We start from the raw sequence: 18,678 nt of genomic DNA, 5'->3' as shown, positions 1-18,678 counted from the left end.
GAGGCTGAACAGGTTCAGGTCCCTCAGTCTTTTAAAAAGGCAGCTAACACATTTACTTAATAAACTGTCCATTACTGTTTGCTTTGCCCAGAAACACTTCAAACAATACTTGCATTCACCACCCTGTGATCAGGGTAGTGAATTAAGCATGGATTAATGGTTAAGTCTCCTGCCACCGTGTGACTAATCAAGCTAAAATCCTCATACAAAGCTACAGAAGTATATTGAGAAGGAGTAATGAGAACATGGTCAAAACAACAAAGATGTGAACTTCTCTTTGTCATTTGTTTGCGAATTTACTCTATCATGCGATCCATAAATACTATAAAGAATGCACTTTGGGGGGATCTTGTTTTTATTGCTGTGTTACAAAGGTCAAATTTTAATTTGAAAGGTCTTCAGATCTCCTGTGGGAAAAGTGATTTATCATTCTGTAGCAGACCAATAGGGTGAGAAAACAAGGCTAAGGTCTAATTTTAATGGATTTTACTAAGCCTTCTTGGAGAAAGCCAAATAAAAGAAAATGCCTCCAATATCAGAATACAAAAATGGCTATTCACACTATTTCTAGAGTCACACTAGTGCTGAAGTTTTTAAGTTATCTCATTTACTTAAAAAAATGACACATTTTGTTTTTCCCTGTCTTAACTGGAAAATATGGAATTGCATTTCAGAAGAAACCTTATAGATTCTAGAGCTGAGAATTCCCTGAGAATATTCTAACAGGTTAAAAGGAGACATTTTTTCTCATTTTAGAAAACAATTCAAAATACCTGTTTTCATGAGTAAGATTGAATAGTATTTTAGACAGGATATAAGGAGTAATAACGTATGATAGCTTAGAGTTTTAAATTGTTAGTCTATTTTATTTCAGCCCTTATTGTACTCACCACCATGAGATGAGAGCTTCCCATACTAATTTATTGGTTGGTTAGAAATAGGATGGAGAAAATGTCCATTGCTGCCGTCGGTTGGGTATTCTAGCTAGGAAGGCATCCCAAGTCTGAGTGACTTGGGCTAGGGACAGACATCACACATAAACCAGTTTAAGTGATCAGAAACTGGTTTAATCCTATATCAGAACAGATGTTCAGTGCACATAAACCAGTTTGGAAATGGCTGAAACCAGTTGGAGTTAAATATGGTTGAATATAGTAATAGACTTAACTCATTTGGGTCAAAGCAGTTTACGCGTCTGTCCCAGACCCCTTGCTGCTTTAAGATAAACCAGACACCTCCAGCATCCCGGCATGTTCTCTGGGCTGGGCAGGGCTCTCTGCTTCACAGCAGGACTGGCCCCTCCTCTCTGCTCCCTGGCTGCAACTCCAGCACAGACTGCGGGCTGCTCCTGGCCTCCCTGTCACCACTCCCTGCTAAGCAGGAACTCCCCCCTCTGCCTTGCTGAGGAGGTGTCTGTGTATTAGCTAGCAGATCACATGCTGGCTATGGTCCCTGCTGAATCAATAGATAGTATCAAGAGGTAGCTGGTAATGTTCCTCCGTTGTTTTCTTAATGGGATGATAAACACTGAGGTAGGAGGTGACAACCACTGTTATCAATTTCCTGCTGGGCTAATCAGAGCAGCCTGCCAGGGTCTGGACATGACCCCCCCTCAGCTCAGTACTGTGGAAGGGATAGGAGGGCTGCTCTAGTGCCCCCCAGCTTCTAGCCTGAGCCACTGCAGGCACGTGCCTGCATTTCTGGAATGTTTATGTAGTTACAAACCAGTTCCACCTAGCCAGGTTAGACTAACCTGTAAAGATTGAATCAATTTAGGCTCAAGCTTTTTGAATGTCTGTCCCTAGCCCTGGACATTGATTCATGTACCTAAGCTCCAGGGAGGAAAGAACATTCAGATATTCACCATAGCTAAGTACAGGCAGTCAAAAAGCCCGAGGCTGAATTGATTCAGTCTTTGCAGGTTAGTCTAAGCTGCAAAGATTGAACCAATAAGCAAATGAACAGACATTCATTTATGATTCAGAAAATGCAGCCACATGCCCATGGTGGCTCAAGCCAGAAGATGGCAGGGGGTACTAGAGCATAGCTCCCTGGCATATAGCCAGCATGGGCTGTATGTTTTCTTTCTGCTGCCTCTGAGATCTCTGGAATTTGCAGTCTACAATCACAGCAGCAGTACTCTGAAGGGTTGCTCATAACTTCCTCTTTCTGCTTCCAGGTGCCTCTGGGATTTGTAGTCCACAGTTGCAGCTGGGAATAAGTAAGCTAGCAGACAGGGCAGGGCAGCTCTGGACTTGGGGGAAGGTGAATTTAACCCCACTCTCTGGCTGCAGGTCCCAGCTGGGATTTGCCTGTGAGGGGCAGTGAGCCAGCCAGTGAGGCCAGTGAGCCAGCCTTATCTGCTCCAGCTAGGGAGCAGAGGAGTGGGGCCAGACCTGCACTCTGGAGCAGACAGCACAGCTCAGTACAGGGCTGAAAACCATGCTGGGATGTTGGGAGACTCTAATTTAACTTGAACTAGGAAAAGGTCTGGGACAGTTTTATAAACCTAAGGGTTGACCTAAATCAGTTAAGTCTGATACTACATTCAACTAGGTTTATCTTAAACCAGTTTCAGCCATTTTGAAGTTGGTTTATATGCACTGAACTTCTGTTCTGTTACAGGTTTAAACCAGGTTGTGATCACTTAAACTGGATTATGTGTAACTTCTGTCCCTAGCCCATAAGTCTAGTGTTTCTACTGGATACATGTGCCTCCCTGATGACTGATTAACTGACCCGGATAACTTGTAGATGGCACTTAGATCTGCCTGCTTACTGTATGAGAAACCTATGTTGTAAGAGAAAATGATCAAAATAAGCACTAGAAATGCAAAAGCTAAGATTTCTGCAAAAATGCAATTTGACCTCCAGTTTTATTTGCATTTTAAGTTTATCTTATTAAAAGTTACATATTCTCCAGAGGACTATTTGTATGAATAGCCCTTAATGCCAAGGAGTATGTAGGCTGCTGAACCTATTTCCATTAATATTAAATGCGAACATAAAATATTTTAAAACTACTGTAATAGTGTCACACAGAAATTTTCATTGTTGTTTATTAATTTAGATTTAAATATCCCATATACTTATATTTTATATGCTTGTGTTTAAGTTATAAGGGAAGGATAGTTCAACATGTTTTTAAATATCTGGAGTAATATACACTGTTAGTTTAACAGCTGTTCATAGGTAGACAGCATTTTTTTCTTAAATGTACAGAAACATCCAATATTTTGAATGGTAAAAAATAATTAAATTTGCCTGAAAATGTAAAATCACAACTCTATTGAATATTTTGTTATAAAATATGCTTTTTAATATGCTGTATTTGCACTTAGTTCAGTCTGGGACAAAATGGGCCATGATTTAGGTTTCAAAAAGTTATTTTTGGTCTCAGACAATGATAAATCACATTTTACAGGCTTGAATGAGACTAAATGAGGTCCAATGGACATGGAATAGTTTAAGTTACAGCCTCTCCAGATACGGAACTACTGAAAACAACAGATACAATTATTTTCATATATGTATATCTGCTAATGCAAAGCTTTCCATGCAAATAGCACACAAGAAAGCTATGTAGAATTGGGACAATCCTTGGAGGATTTGATTTGCATAAAGCCACAAAATCTTTTTGGCAGCTTGTGACAGATATAATTTTGCTCCAATACATTTCATTTCAGAGCTCTGGGATAAGTTAAAGGGGTAGAATTTCATTCCATGTGTAAGAATAGAACAAACTGATTACACAGGATATGAGAGACGAATTATCACATTTTTTGGCATAAGGTCTTTGAGAGAGGGACAATTTATTTTGTGTTTTGGTAGATGACACAAATGGCTTCCTGGGCCTAATCCTAATGGTGGCATATAACAGTTGCTATAGTGATGATCATTTTAATGATGGTAATGATGTAAGTGAAGCTAACAGCATCTTGCATACCTATTTTTCTTATGTGGTATAGAATGTAGGCCAGTGGGGGCCAACTTTTTTGGCAGGCATACCACAAATTAGCCCTGCACCTCCCCTAGTGCTCCTCCTGTCCCTTTCCTCTGCCCCATCTCCTGCTCTGCTGTCCCCTGCCAAGGAACTGTGGCATATTCCTCTATGCAGTTACTAGGGCTGTGTGAAGCCCTAGTTTAGCTTTGAATCAATCCCTGATTCAATTCGGCCCAATTTGGAGGCTGAATCTCCAAATATGAATAGAATCAGGAGACCTTTTAATCTCTGCAAATTGAACTGGAACCCTCTAAATCAATTTGGAGAGGTTCAGAAATTTGGACATACACAGCTTTATTTTTTTTTCTACATACCTCAAGGTACCAGTCAGCTTGTGAATGCTGCAATGCTGGGGCAGATGGAGCATCCCACAGGAGTGCAGGGGGCTCCCCAGTGTGTTTGGCAGCAGACCCAGAAGTAGACCAGAAGCACTTCCGGTCCACTTCTGGGTTTGCTGGGGAGTGCGGGCCCCCTACCCCACATCCTCCCCAGCTCAGCAACTGGTGCCTCCTGGGTCTGGGGGGGCACCTGGGGTCCCCCTGCGGCCGATCTCCAGGTTGGATTGACCCCCCCACACACACACACACTCCTGTGGGATGCTCCATCTGCCCCAGCATTGCAGTGATCATGAGTTGTGCCTGGTACCTTGAGGTATGTAGAAAAAATTTTAAAGCTGTGTCGATGGCCGAATTGCTGATTCTCCAAATTAGCATCGAATCTTCAGATTCAGATTCAGCCAAATCGAATCAGGGACAGTGATCCGAGTCAACAAATAGAATCATTGTTCCCCATTTGGGCCGAATCCGAATCAAATACGGCCCATTTTGCACACCTCAAGCAGTTATCATGGAGCAGTTGAAGCCCGGGAAATCCTTGCCTTCTTATATCCCATGATAAATTGTTTCTGTGTTGATACCTGTAGTCTACTACCTGCCACAACCACCACTGCTTTCATTTGAGATTTTTCTTTTTGATCAGAGTACAAATGACTTGAAGGAAGATTTACCTCAAGACTGACCATTTTCTTGCTACCTGACATTTTTAAAAATACTGTCTGGTATTTTCAGAAGGAAACTATCTTTGTGATTAGATGTTGTGACGAGAGCTAGGCAAATTAATATGGTTGAAGTACATTCACTGTTGTTTGAATTAGCATTTACAATACTAATATTACTAGCATATACTAACTTATTTCTGTGATTTCTCTTTTCAGATAAATGTTGGATTCAAGTAATGCCTCAGATCAGAGACAGATGAAACTTTTGAAACATTTCCAAGTTCCAAAGTTTTGAAAACATTACAAAAAAGTAGTGTTTCAGATGTTGGACATGGGTACATCCCCTGCCATATATCTCCATTGGAGAACTTCAAAATTGCCACTGCTGCTTGTATCATTGTGCTTTCCCAGCCAAGGGGTTCTGCAGAGGGGTGTAGTGGCCTCCAGCTTTATGCCTCCCACCCACACCTGTTCTCCATCAGGTGAGTAAGCAGGAGACATGTGGCAGGCAGAGTGGATTGTTAGAGTCTCTCTGAAGCTCCTGTCTCCCAAGGCTGCAGCTCCACTTTCCTCTCTATGGGGGTGGTATGGGGCAGGGAATGGAGCTGATGTCAGTGGATAGCCTCGTGTCCCTCACCTCTACTCTTCATGAGTGACCTGCCCCTAACAGAAGTGGGAAACTGGAGACCCCCTTCTTCCCTCCCTTCCCCCCACTCCCAAACCAGAGGTTCATGAAGATTGGGGGGCTGAAGAGCTAGAATCTCAGGTTTGGCTCCAGTGGTGGAAGTCTGGGGCTGTAGGGAGTCCCAGAGTAGCAGGACAGGGCTCTAGAATTTTGAATGTTTTAGGGGCTATGGCAGGGGCTAGGAGTGTCCCCAGTGCTGGGAGGTCCCATGTTCTGGACACTGCAAGAAACTGCCACTCCCAGCAGTCTATGTTGGAACAACAGGATGTGTGGGGTGGGGATCTGTCTGACTCTGGCAGGGGCCTACCCAAATCAGGTTACACTGGCAGGGCGTGGAGATCTACCCAGGTTGGAAGCAGCAAGAGAAGGAGGCATTGGCAGAAGAGAGCCCATTGACAGTCTGTGTCACTATCCCTCTCGCTCCCCATGTGTGCATGTGTAGGGAGAGCAGAGCCCTGAGGGATTCAGGAATCTCCTGTTGAGCGCCATATATGGTATACATGGAAGCAGTAAAATATTTCATTATTCAAAAAGATACTATTTTGGGGGATTCCGTCAATTTTGGAGAGCTTCAAAGGGCATGAACATTTGCACGGTTGCTATTTGAAGCACTTTAAAGGTGCTTGATATACTTTAAAGGTTAGAGAATGCTCTCCATGTTTTCAATACCTTTTGAGTATACAGGCACTCTGACCCCCTAGTCATTCCCTTATTCTGTGTCTGTTAGTCTGAACTTTGAACTATGACACCTCAGAAATCCAAGCATAGGTATGTAACATAGAATTTTGGATTGAACTCTGGGGACCAGGCACCTACCAGTAGATGTTACAATACTAAAAATGAATTTGGTTCCTTTTTAGGTTTAGCCCTAGTTTTTCTCAGAAATGACTTCTTTTTATTCCTATATTATGGGCTTAAAATAATTTGTAGTCTGGTTGCCAGTCAACTATTACTTGGTTTGAACCTCTTGTATTGTAACATCTTTTATTTGCCAGCTTCCAAAACAGCTTTAAAACGTTATAGATTTTTCATTCATAGGTGTAATAGAGACCCTGAATAACTACTATAAATGTAAAGTGTGTATATGTATAAGTCCAAATTCTAGACCTAGAACTATGCTTAGTGAAACCCTGCTGAAGTGCAATAATATGAGTCATTATTACTGTTGTTAGCACCAAATGTTATAGCATGATTGACAATTCACTGAGCAGCTCAGAACAAGGATTTGAATACTACCCGAGAGTTTGGCCCTAGGGTACGGACATATCAAAACACATTTCAAATGCTTTTGTTTAAATGCAGCTAACTACTACTACAGGGCTCAAGTCAGTAAAGTCAAGATTTAGCTGAGTGACCTATTAACTGTACAGCAACTTCATAAGCAACTGTGGGCAAAATATACCTCAGATTGTTTGTTTGTTTTATTTTATTATGCAAACTCATTATAGTATGATACCATTGATGCAGACAGAAGAATGCTATAGCTGCAAAACAAAAGAAAGAAGAGCTGTACTGTTAGTGGGTTTCCTTCATTTACTGCTTGTTTTATAATGTCAAAACTGGCTAAGGACAAATATTTTTGTGGTCAACTGGTGACTTAAGTGTTCTCTCTGGTTCACTATAAGATACCATGTGGATCTTTGTAAAGATGGCTTAGCTTTATATTCATAAAGTAAAGAATAGTGTTCAACATTTTAAAAGATGGCATCACTACCTCAGAGTGCAAAGTCTATGCAGGGAAGCAGAAGTAAGGCTATAAAGCCATATTTTAATGGGCCACAATATTCTTTTATTAAGTTTGTCTCAAACAGTGAGTGAGAGGGACAAACTACTGCATAGGGAGCTAGGGCTAATTCCATTTTCATGGTTCATGCCAATATTAAAAAATATTGCTATTGAAGGAACCAAAAATGCACTGCACATCAGTCAGTGTCACAGGAGCAGTGGTCATAAAGTTAACATACTTTCCAGGGGAAGTTTTAGAGACGAGCAGCATAGCACCGTATTTTTTAAAACTAAATCTTGGCCACATGTAGGTGGTCATTTCTACCAGTCTGAATTTCAGAGAAATTCCAGAAAGATAGCCTGGGAGCTGAAGTACACATGTACTCTAGCCTCCCCAGCTGGAAAGCTACAGAGGTGGACTAGAAGGCTGCTCCTAGGTCACTTCCACCATTAGGGGAGCCCGTGAATTGACAGCCATACCTCTCCCCTGCGTAGGAAGGGGGCAGGCTGTCAATTGTCAATTGGCTGGTGCTGGAAATCAGCAGAATCCTCCCAGTTCTCCTCACAGGAGATTAGCCGGTGCTCCTTGCACTTCTTGGGGCAATGTAATGGGAGGTAGGGACACTGTGCATGGTAACAAATCTCCTTAGGCATGGGAAGCCTTGCATCCACCACACAGCTATCTCCTGCTCCGTTTTCCCTTGGTGACACCCCTGCTGGCACGTTGCAAAGCTTACTGCCAATGGAGAATGCCCTGCTTCACCTGTTGATTGCCTGATTTGGCAAGAAGAGGAGGGAGAATTCTCTTATGCAGGGTTTTCGCAGTGAGACAGCTCACCCCAGGTGGGCTATTAGGGAGCTGGTACTCTCCCTTCAAGAGGACTGTGAGATATTAGTCCTCTACACTCATGAAAAGTGGACAGTCATTCAAGTTAGATTGGGAAGAAAGAGATCTTTTTCACAGGTAAAAAAGCCAGTTCTCTTTTTCAAGAAAGGCCTTGAATGGCTATATGCTTTCTTTTTGTGCTGGGACAAAGGCTTTTCTCTCAGCACAAATGTAACACCTGCTCATGGCCCTCTATTTAGTCAGCAGGTGTGTGGTAGTAAGGATGATGAGAGGGCAAAAAACTCATTTCTCCCCTAAAAGTTTCTCCCTCAAATTCCTTCCTGCTTTCACCTACCCTGATCCTTACGCATGAAAAAAATCACTCAGTAAAGTGGGTAGATACCACTATATTTTCTTTGAAATCCCTCTTTAAGACTCATGTCTGTTTTAATAACTTCCTGCTAATAATGGAGTGACAAGTTTGGGTAGGGACACGCACATTTGGAACCCTTTCAAAAAAAGGAACATTTCAAAAGGGCAGCAGCTGTTTCACTCTAATCATGGTTTGTGGACAAGCCATGAACAATAAATGGAGGAAAGCTGCTCCAGTCTGAACACTGCTTCATTCAGAACTAAAGCTGGAGTGTTTTTGCCACATTTGAATCATTTTTCACCTGTCCACACATGACAGTGAGAGTGTAAAGGCTGCTGCTTTTTTGAAATTTTCACCTATTGACAGGGCTTCAAATGCATGTGTGCTTATCCTTACTGAATTTCTTGTTAATTGTGAAGAGACATCAGAACACACGTGACTTAAAGAGGAATTGCAAAGAAAGTAAGGCCATGTGTAGACGAAATGAGGGGCATGTATGTGTGACACTTGAAAGTGGGCTAACTGCTTTTGCACTGCTTTAAAGGCATCAGTGTTTGCACGCGTCAGCAGTGTATTGCACATTAATTACAGCCGCTGTAGCAAATTTGGCGGTGAGGCTCCTTAAATGACTTGAGGTGCAGCTAACTAAAACTCCTCCAAGGAGTTTTAGTTTGCTGCCCCTACAGTTGCGGAGTGAAGCACCGGGCTCCATGCAGCTCAGGGCCTATGTCGGAAGCCCTGCAGGCAGCCTGGCAGCAGTCCAAGAAGGCAGACTCTGCCGAAGAAAAGTGGCAAGCCTGATCTTTTAATCTTTTGGTTTTTTCCCCTGGAGCTTGCCTGCCTGCCTGCCTGAGCTGTGCAGGGGCCCGGTGCTTCCCTCTGTGGCTGCGGTGCAGGTGACACCTGGGGGGGGAGGGAGCTGCTGCTGCTGTGGAGGAAAGCACCAGCCTCCACCGCAGCCCAGGGACCGCTCTGCCTGTCAGCAGCTCACCTTCCCTTCCCCACCGCTGGAAAGGCAGGTAAGTCAGCAGGGTGTGTGCATGACACCAGGGTTTAAAGGGCCATAAATTGAAGCGGTGTTTTTAAAAAAACACCACTTCGATTTAGGGCTCCCATTTCGTCTACACACATCATAAGATGTTATCTGCCAGTTTTGTTGTCTATACCCTAATGTAAGAAAAACAACCATAAATAAAAAAGGGAAGCAGGAGATGACTTTTTAAAAGCAGAAGCTTGACACCCCCCCCCGGATTGACACTAAGTTTGGAGACCACCAAACCAACTTCAGCCGGCTTAAGCTTGCTCTGTTCCGCATTCTGTAACCCAGCAACAGCACGTAGAAGGACCCCAGACTTGTGGAAATTCCCCAAAGATGGGCGCGCATATATGCCTTATGCCTATGTATACTTATATTTGCATATGTATGACCTGTTAACATAAAGAGGACTATCGAACTCAGATCGGGGGGAGCTCTTTGTCTTTGGACATTGGGTACCCCTCTGCAGAGCAATAAACTCACATACCGGACACTCCCTCATTCTCTGCCTAATTGATCATGGCTAGGAACGAGCCCAGAGATGGGACATGGCCAGTGCTCCTCGGTGTATGAGCACACCCTTCGGTGTATGGGTGCTACGCAGTAGCTGGCCAATTTCTCCGACACCTACAAGCCATTAATGCCTCTCTGCCCTTCCTTTTTTCCTGCTCCCTACAATTATTAATTCTCACACTATTCTCATTACCTTTTACCCAACCTCAGAAATTAAGTGCAACAACCACAGAATGTGACCACAGTGTGCCACTTTATTTGCTTGTATCTCACATGCCATTTTTACAAAGTATCATCTATTTGTTTCTTTTTAGAATGTAAGCTCTCCCATTCTCAATTTTCACTTAAAATAACAATTATAAAGAAATAATTCATGTTATTTTAAATTAACTTTAATTCCTGTGTCCTTAGCCCCTTACCTTACCTCTTTTCATGTTTAACATATATTGAACTTATATTGTAAGCCAGTACACAGTCTTTTAGCCCTGAAGGCCAGATGTCTTGTGCAGGGGTGCTGGTCCATGGGCTAGATCCTCTTTGCTGCTGGCCCATGGGGTTGGACCCCATGGGCTGCATGCTGCTGCAAACCAGCCTAGCCCCATGCACCAGCTGTGGCTGCATGCCTGAGCAACCCTGCAGTCATGTGACAGAACAACCCTGCACGGCCACTTGTGGCAACGTACTGGCTTGGCCCCATGCATGCAGATCTGGCCACATTATGGTGTGATTTGGTGTGCTTGGCCATGTTGGCCACCCCACAGGACTCCTCATGAGTCTGGGAATTTGGCAGCAGGAGAGAAGCAATTAACAACTGCTGTAGCTCCCCAGTTGCCACATTTTTTAATTCTTAGGCCACTCCTTGGGCCAGAAGACCTGACTCTGTGTTCCATATCTGGCCCATGGACAAGGGTTGAGCACCCTTGTTGTTAGCTCTTGGGGCAGGACCATGGTTTTTGAAATCTCTGTGAAGTGCCATGCCAAATTAGGTTGTTATGTAAATTTATCAATAGCAATAATTTGATAATTGTTCCGATTTCTGTCCCTCATTTATCATTTGCCTTTAATCTGTGAACAATTTAACTTTCATTTTAATTATCACTACCTTCCCAGCCTGTTACATGGATTATGCTTAGTGAATTAATACTTGGGAAGACCTCTGAGATTCCAGAATGAAAGAAAGGTTGTTATAAATTGCAAATTATTATCATTATTTAGGGCCTTTCATGAAATGTCAGCATAGAAAAATATTTCGAATTATACAATTATGGGTTATTTTTCATTGATCTATTTATATTGCACAAACAGTTGTTTATGTGTACCTTTATATTCTATTTACAGATGGCAATACACTGAAGTCTGTATATTTGTCACAGACACAGAGTTCTGAGGATCTTTTAAACAGGGACTATGCAAACCAGGATATATGAGTCCATTATTTGAAATATCTGGAAAGTGAGCTTCAAGGAGTCAATTATTACCTGCTAGACATTTTTCTTTTACTATGTATCTAAGTCAGTTCTTGAAATTTGAGGCTGAAGGTATCTTGTTTAAATGCATGTAAATCAGGGGAAGTTCCATGGAAGAAAGTATACTCATGCTGGTATAAAGCCACTACAAGTGACAAGAAAATCTGGTACCTTGCATTAAGACAGTTGGTAAAACAAGGATATCTTACACTGATTTTATGGACAAACGTACCTTTTAATCATTTAAAAAAGGGAAGGAGAGCTGCTATCAGGTGCAAGCATTGCCTGTTGCAATGAAAATGTTATATCTGCATAATCCTTTTAGCACAGGGGTTCCCAAATGGTGGTATGCATACCCCTGGGGATATGCAAGACACTTCTGGGTGGTATGCAGGAGAAATTGTGTAACGGTGGATTTAATTTCCATTATAATAATTGGCATTTAAGGGGTTAAAATATAAAATTTATGCTGGTAGGGGTACACAGGCAGCTGGTAAGTCTGGAAGGGGGTATGCAATAAGAAAGAGTTTGGGTACCTCTGCTCTAGCATGTAAGTTAGTGCCAATACCCTGACTTTGGCCCCCCACTACAGAAAGGATGTGGACAAATTGGGGAGGGTCCAGCAGAGGGAAACAAAAATGGTGAGCAGGCTGGGGGACATGATTTATGAGGAAATACTGAGGGAACTGGGCTTATTTAGTCTAGATAAAAGGAGGCCAGGATATTTAATAGCAGCCTTCAACTACTTGAAGGGGGTTTGAAAGAGTATGGAGCTAGACCAGTGGTCTCCAACCTTTTTAGGTAGGAAATCACCTCCGGCATTTAAAAGCAACCCAAGATCTACCGTGCGCTGCTGCCATCCATCCCCTTGCCCCCCGTAGGTAAGTCTGTGGTGAGAGAAGCAGAGGGCAGATCAAGGCAGAGGGAAAAAAAAATTGGTGGGGGTGCATCTCCCCAGCAGGTAAGTCCCACCTGGCTGGGTCCTCACTCAACTTGCCCCTGCTCCTGCCTCTGTAGCACTGTCCCTCACTACAGGGGCCTCGATCTAGCCCCTGCCCCTCCCCTCCCCCTTTGACTAACCTGCTTGGCTGGGGTATGTGTGTGCATGCATGCGGGCACTCAGACCCCCGCCCCAACCTTGGATCAACTCCAAGAGGCTCTGAGATCTACCAGTGGATTGATATCCACTGGTTGGTGACAACTGAGCTGCCTCTACAGCTCTTAGTGGTGGCAGATGACAGGACAAGGAACAGCAGTCTCTAGTTGCAGCAAGGGAAGTTTAGATTAGATATTAGGAAAATATCTTTCACTAGGAGGGTAGTAAAACAGTGGAACAGGTTACCCGGAGAGGTTTTTAAGACCTGGCTAAATGAAGGTTCGGCTGGGAGGATCTAGTTGGGGATGATCCTGCTTTGAGCAGGGGTTGGACTAAATGACCTCCTGAGGTGCCTTCCAGCCCTAATTTTCTAAGATTATATGACTCTGAGCCTGAATGAAACAGGGTGAAAGTTGCAACAGTTTGTTTAGTTCTATTGCTAACCCCCTCAAAACAAAACAAAGCAATGCCAATATAACAGTTTTATTGCAACAGCTTATGTTAGTGTCCTTTGATAAGAATACAGTTGTTACATCTGCCTCTACCAACAGTCTCTCTCTGTGCAAAAAGAACAGTTTGCACAAATACACTTACAGATGTCAGATTGATGCATACTACTTTTGCCCTTCAATCCTTAAAGGGTGCACTGTATTCACATATAAATTTATATTGCCATTTTGTCAGCACTGAATATGGAAGGGAAATGCACCTGTCTCTTTCAATTTGCACTGTATTTTGCTTATTTTGTGACTCATCCACTAATGCAGCCCACATTCATAAAAATCCAAACAAAGCAAATAAAAAAGCATCATTAAGATGATACTTTCTTCCTACACCCAAATATCATTGCACTTTTATTGTTATATTAGCTTATCGTACTATGGCTAATTTGTACTATAAAGCAGACCCTTTGACAAAGTACAGGCATATCAGGTGTTTTATTTTCATATATTTGCCATAGGATACAAAATATTTTACATCCTACAGGCAGTAGTGCTTTTATATTGATATATATATATATATCTTCACTGAGACAGCAAGGTGGCCCCTAAGTTCAGTTTTGGTGATGCTTTTCTATAGCACTGTTCATAGGAAAAGCTTTGATTTATCCAGACATAGAGTTGAAATAATCAATGGGTATTGCATGCAACATACCCAATTCCAAAGAAATCCCAATATATTGAATAATATTATCCATCAGCCCCTTATCATGTTGCAGAACTGGATGAGGAAGAGATTTTGTTCATTTTTTTCCCCTGTGAGTGGCATGCACCAGGAAGTATAGACTAATGCTGCATTATAAGTGGGCTAGTGACATCCAAATGAATGTATATAAATCCTATGTTATTATAAAACAAACAAACCATGTTATACTAATGCATATAACTTCTCAGGATTCTGATACCCATTCTAGTTCCCCCATACTGATGCCATGCTTCTTGCATGTGATCTGCTTTTCTCTGGCCCTTTGCCTATCCACAGTCCTTCAGCTGCTAAAGGTGGCTTCTACTGTGCTATGAGTTAATGCCCCTCTCCACTGAGTAATCTTTCCTAATAAAAACATACTGATTGCTATAGTGGAATAGAACAAAAGAACCTCAAGTCTAACATCCTGTGTCCAACAGTATTGAATACCGGGTGTTTCAGAAGAAAGTGTAAAATCTCTGTCATGCATCTAGTTGTGCATTTTTTGTTTATATGGGAACAAAATTCTAAATTCACTTCAGTCAGAGTATGAAAACTGATAAAGCAATTTTACCCTTGTTAATGTAACAGCAAATGTTATAAACCTGTTGCTTTTCTGGAGACTATGAGCTGAGGTGCAAGTCTCAAGAAGACTGATCCCCCATCAGATATTTTTTTCAATCATACTATAAATGCTTGATGTGTATTATTGATTATTGTTCTAGTACAAGCAATGAATGACCTTTATTTTAGACAGTGTTGAGTGTTACTTTTCCAAATGAATTTGTTATCTTGTCCTACTGCACTTGACAAATACAGCTCTTGATAATTATTTGTAAAGCTTTTATCTAACGAAACAAAATCTTGAGTTTTTTTGTTTGTGAAATGATAAATCATGTGTGGTGAAAAAATGCTTCCACGACAATTCTGATGCACTTTTGAAATCATAAATTCAGCATCCTTTATGGCTTGGCACTCATTTTATTAACTCACATAAGTGGGTATTAGTACCCACATAGATGTTTAATATGTTTTTTGTTTCATTTGTGATATCTTAATTCAAATTCAAATGATTTTTTTCCCTATAAAATCTTCCAAGATTGTCCTAAACAGAACACTTTCACTGAAATATACCATACCTTCCAATGAACAGCTGCAGCCACTTTGAAACAAAGTTAAACAAGCATGAAAAATAAGAATGAAAACAACACCAAAGGAATATAATTAGCTTGATACAGCACAGTCTGCAATAATACAGGATGTGTAAAGAGCACAGTCAAATTACAGCAGTGACTCACTGATTATGCGAATGACTGACCAGGCCACAACTTCATTCTAATAACACAGCACACACAACCCGTATGGCAGGAAGTCTTGGCAGTTTGAGCCATCTGGTTTCCCTTTACTTTAAATTCACTCCTATCCATCCCTATGTGGACTGCACCTCTGCTACCAGTTATTAGGTAGCTGACCCTTTGGGATAGCCACCAGCAGTGTCTTTTGATATGGATTTATTCTGAATACTTTAAAGTCAATAGGAATGTTGTTTTTGTCTTCAGCGGGGGAAGGATCAGGGCCACACTGTGTAAAAATTGCATTTTGAGGAAGGTACATTCAAAATTTTAAAAGCGTTAAATATGCATAGACTTGGTGTTATATCATATCTATTTAGTGATGCAGCCAATTAATGTTGAACCTAGTCATTATTGCTATAACAACTTCTGAGATGATCAAAACCATCTTATAAATAGCACTTCTAATCTATAGGCTATGTTGTCCAAGCAAATACCAAAAATAAATAGGCAAGGGACATTGAAAACTCCTCGTTTGTCTCTTCCGGCTCTAATGTACTTCCAAAGAACTCTTCCATACTATTTACAGAGGAGTAAACAGTACAGTTTGTTCCTTTGGCCTACTCTGCATTTCCCAACATCCCCAAGTGGCTTGTTCTATTGTCCAACTGTTCTTCTACTTAAAACAGTGGAATTAGCTGTCTAGAAACATTGTAGAATCTCCTTCACTAGAGCTGTCTGAAAAGAGGTTGGATAGGCAACGGCCGCAGTTCGGATAGGACAGGAGGGGATTAATATCTGCATAAGATCTGATTTTGATACAGAGGCAATCATCTGATGAGAAGAAAAGAAATCTTACAGGCTTTCCCATAAAGCCGTTTTCGCTCCATGAAACCATTCAGATGTGGGGTAGAGCTCCAAGGATACCCATAAGCCAAGATTTACTCCAGGACTCTGCTGTCAAATATGAGACTGGTTGCTATTTGGTTAACAGAAAACATTAAACAGTAAGTAAAAGGAAGCCTTTAGAAAAGGGCACTGAGAGTCTATAACAAGTCTTCCACAGAGAAGGAAAAAAAAAAAAAGAAATGGCTCACAGCAGGGAAAAGAAAGCAGGTGCACTCTGCCTTCCTTTTTTGACTGGGCCTTATTACACCCTATGCTGTAAGCTACATAAATGTTGATCAGTGTTAATGCTAACTCAAGCTTGGAGCAGTCACATTCAGGTCAGCAGGGGCCTGAAAGAATGAAAGGTAAGAATTCCCCACACTCCTCCTTTCCAGACTTCCCCTCTGCTCCCTAGGGCTCCCTCCCCTGCCTCCCCACAACCCCAGGCCATTACTTGTGGTTGCCTGCAGTGTCTGTCCTCGGGGAGTAAGCAAGGTAGGGTTAACCTACCTGCTTGCTGCTGTATAGCTGTTGCTCTTCTGGCCCAGAGAGCAGCAGAAGCAGCCTCCCCTGGGCAAGTAGTTTAACTCTTTCCTGCCTGCTCCCTAGGACAAACAGCCCTGGGGAAGCCTCAAGTAAGCAGGGGGTGGGTAGGTGGGGAGACAGTGAGCCTGGATCTGGGGTGCTGGGGAGGGCAATGGGTGCATTAGCTCTGATCTGGACCAGCTGGGGGGTGGGGTGTTTACATTAAGGTGTAGCCTATCCTGGCTACACCTTAGTGCAACACAAGCTGGGTGACAGGGATCAGTCACTTTGAGCTGCCTCACAAGTGCTTAAAACCAGTTTCAGGTGTTCACATATTCCTGGAGCTGTTAACCCCTGGATTGTCCAATAAGAACTCTAGGAGCCACCCAAAGTGATGTGTAAGGAGGCCCTGTGATCATGTCAACATGCCTGTGGGGAGAAGACAAGGAGATCAACCTGAGAAAGTTTGAGAAACATTCTTGTAGGGTTTGTTTCTAAACTAAAAACCAGTCATTTTCCTCTTGGAAGCAGCTGTCACTGGCCAATCCATCATCTCCCCAGCCAGGGAGTGCTGCTGCACCCTCAGTTTTGCCCTATGGGTCTCAAGATAAATGTTGGTCTCCCCACTTTGCTAAAGAACTGTGGTTAGCTTCCCCTCTCCCCTTAGACCCTTCCCTGCTGAATTGCCCCTCATGTCCGTACATTAAAGGAAATCCTGGGTTCTGGCAAAGCCTGCCACTGGGAGCCCTGCAGTGGTGGTAGCAATGATGTGAAGCAATGAGTACTGCCAGGTCAGAAAAACCAGCCCTGTGCTTGTGCCTCGTAACACATGAAGCAGGGCTGCGCTTGTTCAGGCAGTCTCCATGGTGTGGCTGCTGGTGGGGCAGGGTAGATGCCCCCAGCAGCTTGCATCCTTTTCCTAGTGCGTCTGGGTGTAGCCCCTCTTGCAGACTAGCCTTTTTCTCTCCCCAGCAAAGAAAGTATTATCTGATCTGCAGCCCCTGGATCTGACCCTTTTGCTCAGTGGATGCCAGGACCGCCCCCCCCCCCAGGTGAGGGGCTGCTCAAAAGATTTCCTCAGATATTTTTTCAATCATACAGCTCCTCCTCATTTACCGTCATAGTTATGTTCTTGAAAAATGCAACATTAAGCAAAACATTCACGGTAGTCACCTACTAGCAGGCGGCAGTCAAACGACCTTCTGACCAAACATCGCGCGACTTTAAACAAGTATGTTCTCTAATCGATCAGTGAGGTAATAACGAAACAATGTTAACTGGGATGAGGTTAAGAGAGTGCTATAAATGCTGCTTGTGCTATAAACGCGTGCCGTGAATGAGGCAGACAAGGTTCTTTGGGTCAATCTGATATATTTTATTAAACCAACTGAACCAGCTGGAAAGATTCTTCTTTTGGGCACAAACACCCTTCGTTAGGCCGAGGAAGATGGTGTGAATGACTGATTCGTGTCCTAGCAGAAGCAATGAATGACCTTTGTGTTAGCCAGAGCTGAGAGTTATTTTCCCAAAGGCATCTGTTCCCTTTGCTGTGTTGAATCAGATAAGCGCAGCTTAGCCAAAGCCCCTCGCCTGCCTGTGTCCAAGAGCCACACGGCTACAACCAACCGCTCTGCAGGATATCTACTTTAAATGCAGTTATGTAAAGAAGTGACCCCAGCTACAGTTGGGAGTGGGTGGGGTTTATTTTTTGGTTTTGGGGGGGTTGTTTTGTTGTTTTGGGGGTTGTTTGTTTTTGGGGGGGGATTGCTTTGCGTTTTTTCGGTTGTTTTGTTGGTTTTCAGCAGTTTGTGGGAGGCTCAATCCCGTGGGGCTTTTGAGGTAAAAAGGAATCAGAGCTCCTCGTGGCAGACGTGAGCTCTTTCGTTTAGACCAATTAGGTATTTGATCCCCCCTCTCCCCAAAAAGTCTTTATTTGCTAGACTTTTGATTCCTTTTGCCCCCAGCCCAAGAAGGCTCCAGCCTGGGTACCTTTTGCCCGCCTCCTTCCATTCACGCCCGTCAGTGGGTCTCAGCACCCGCCTCCAGGCGTGAGAGGTTATTTTTTTGG

The sequence above is a fragment of the Crocodylus porosus genome, unplaced genomic scaffold (genome assembly GCF_001723895.1).
Source record: "Crocodylus porosus isolate Cpor-Errol unplaced genomic scaffold, CroPor_comp1, whole genome shotgun sequence".
Classification (NCBI taxonomy): Eukaryota; Metazoa; Chordata; order Crocodylia; family Crocodylidae; genus Crocodylus; species Crocodylus porosus.
Note: the sequence above shows the minus strand (reverse complement) of the source record.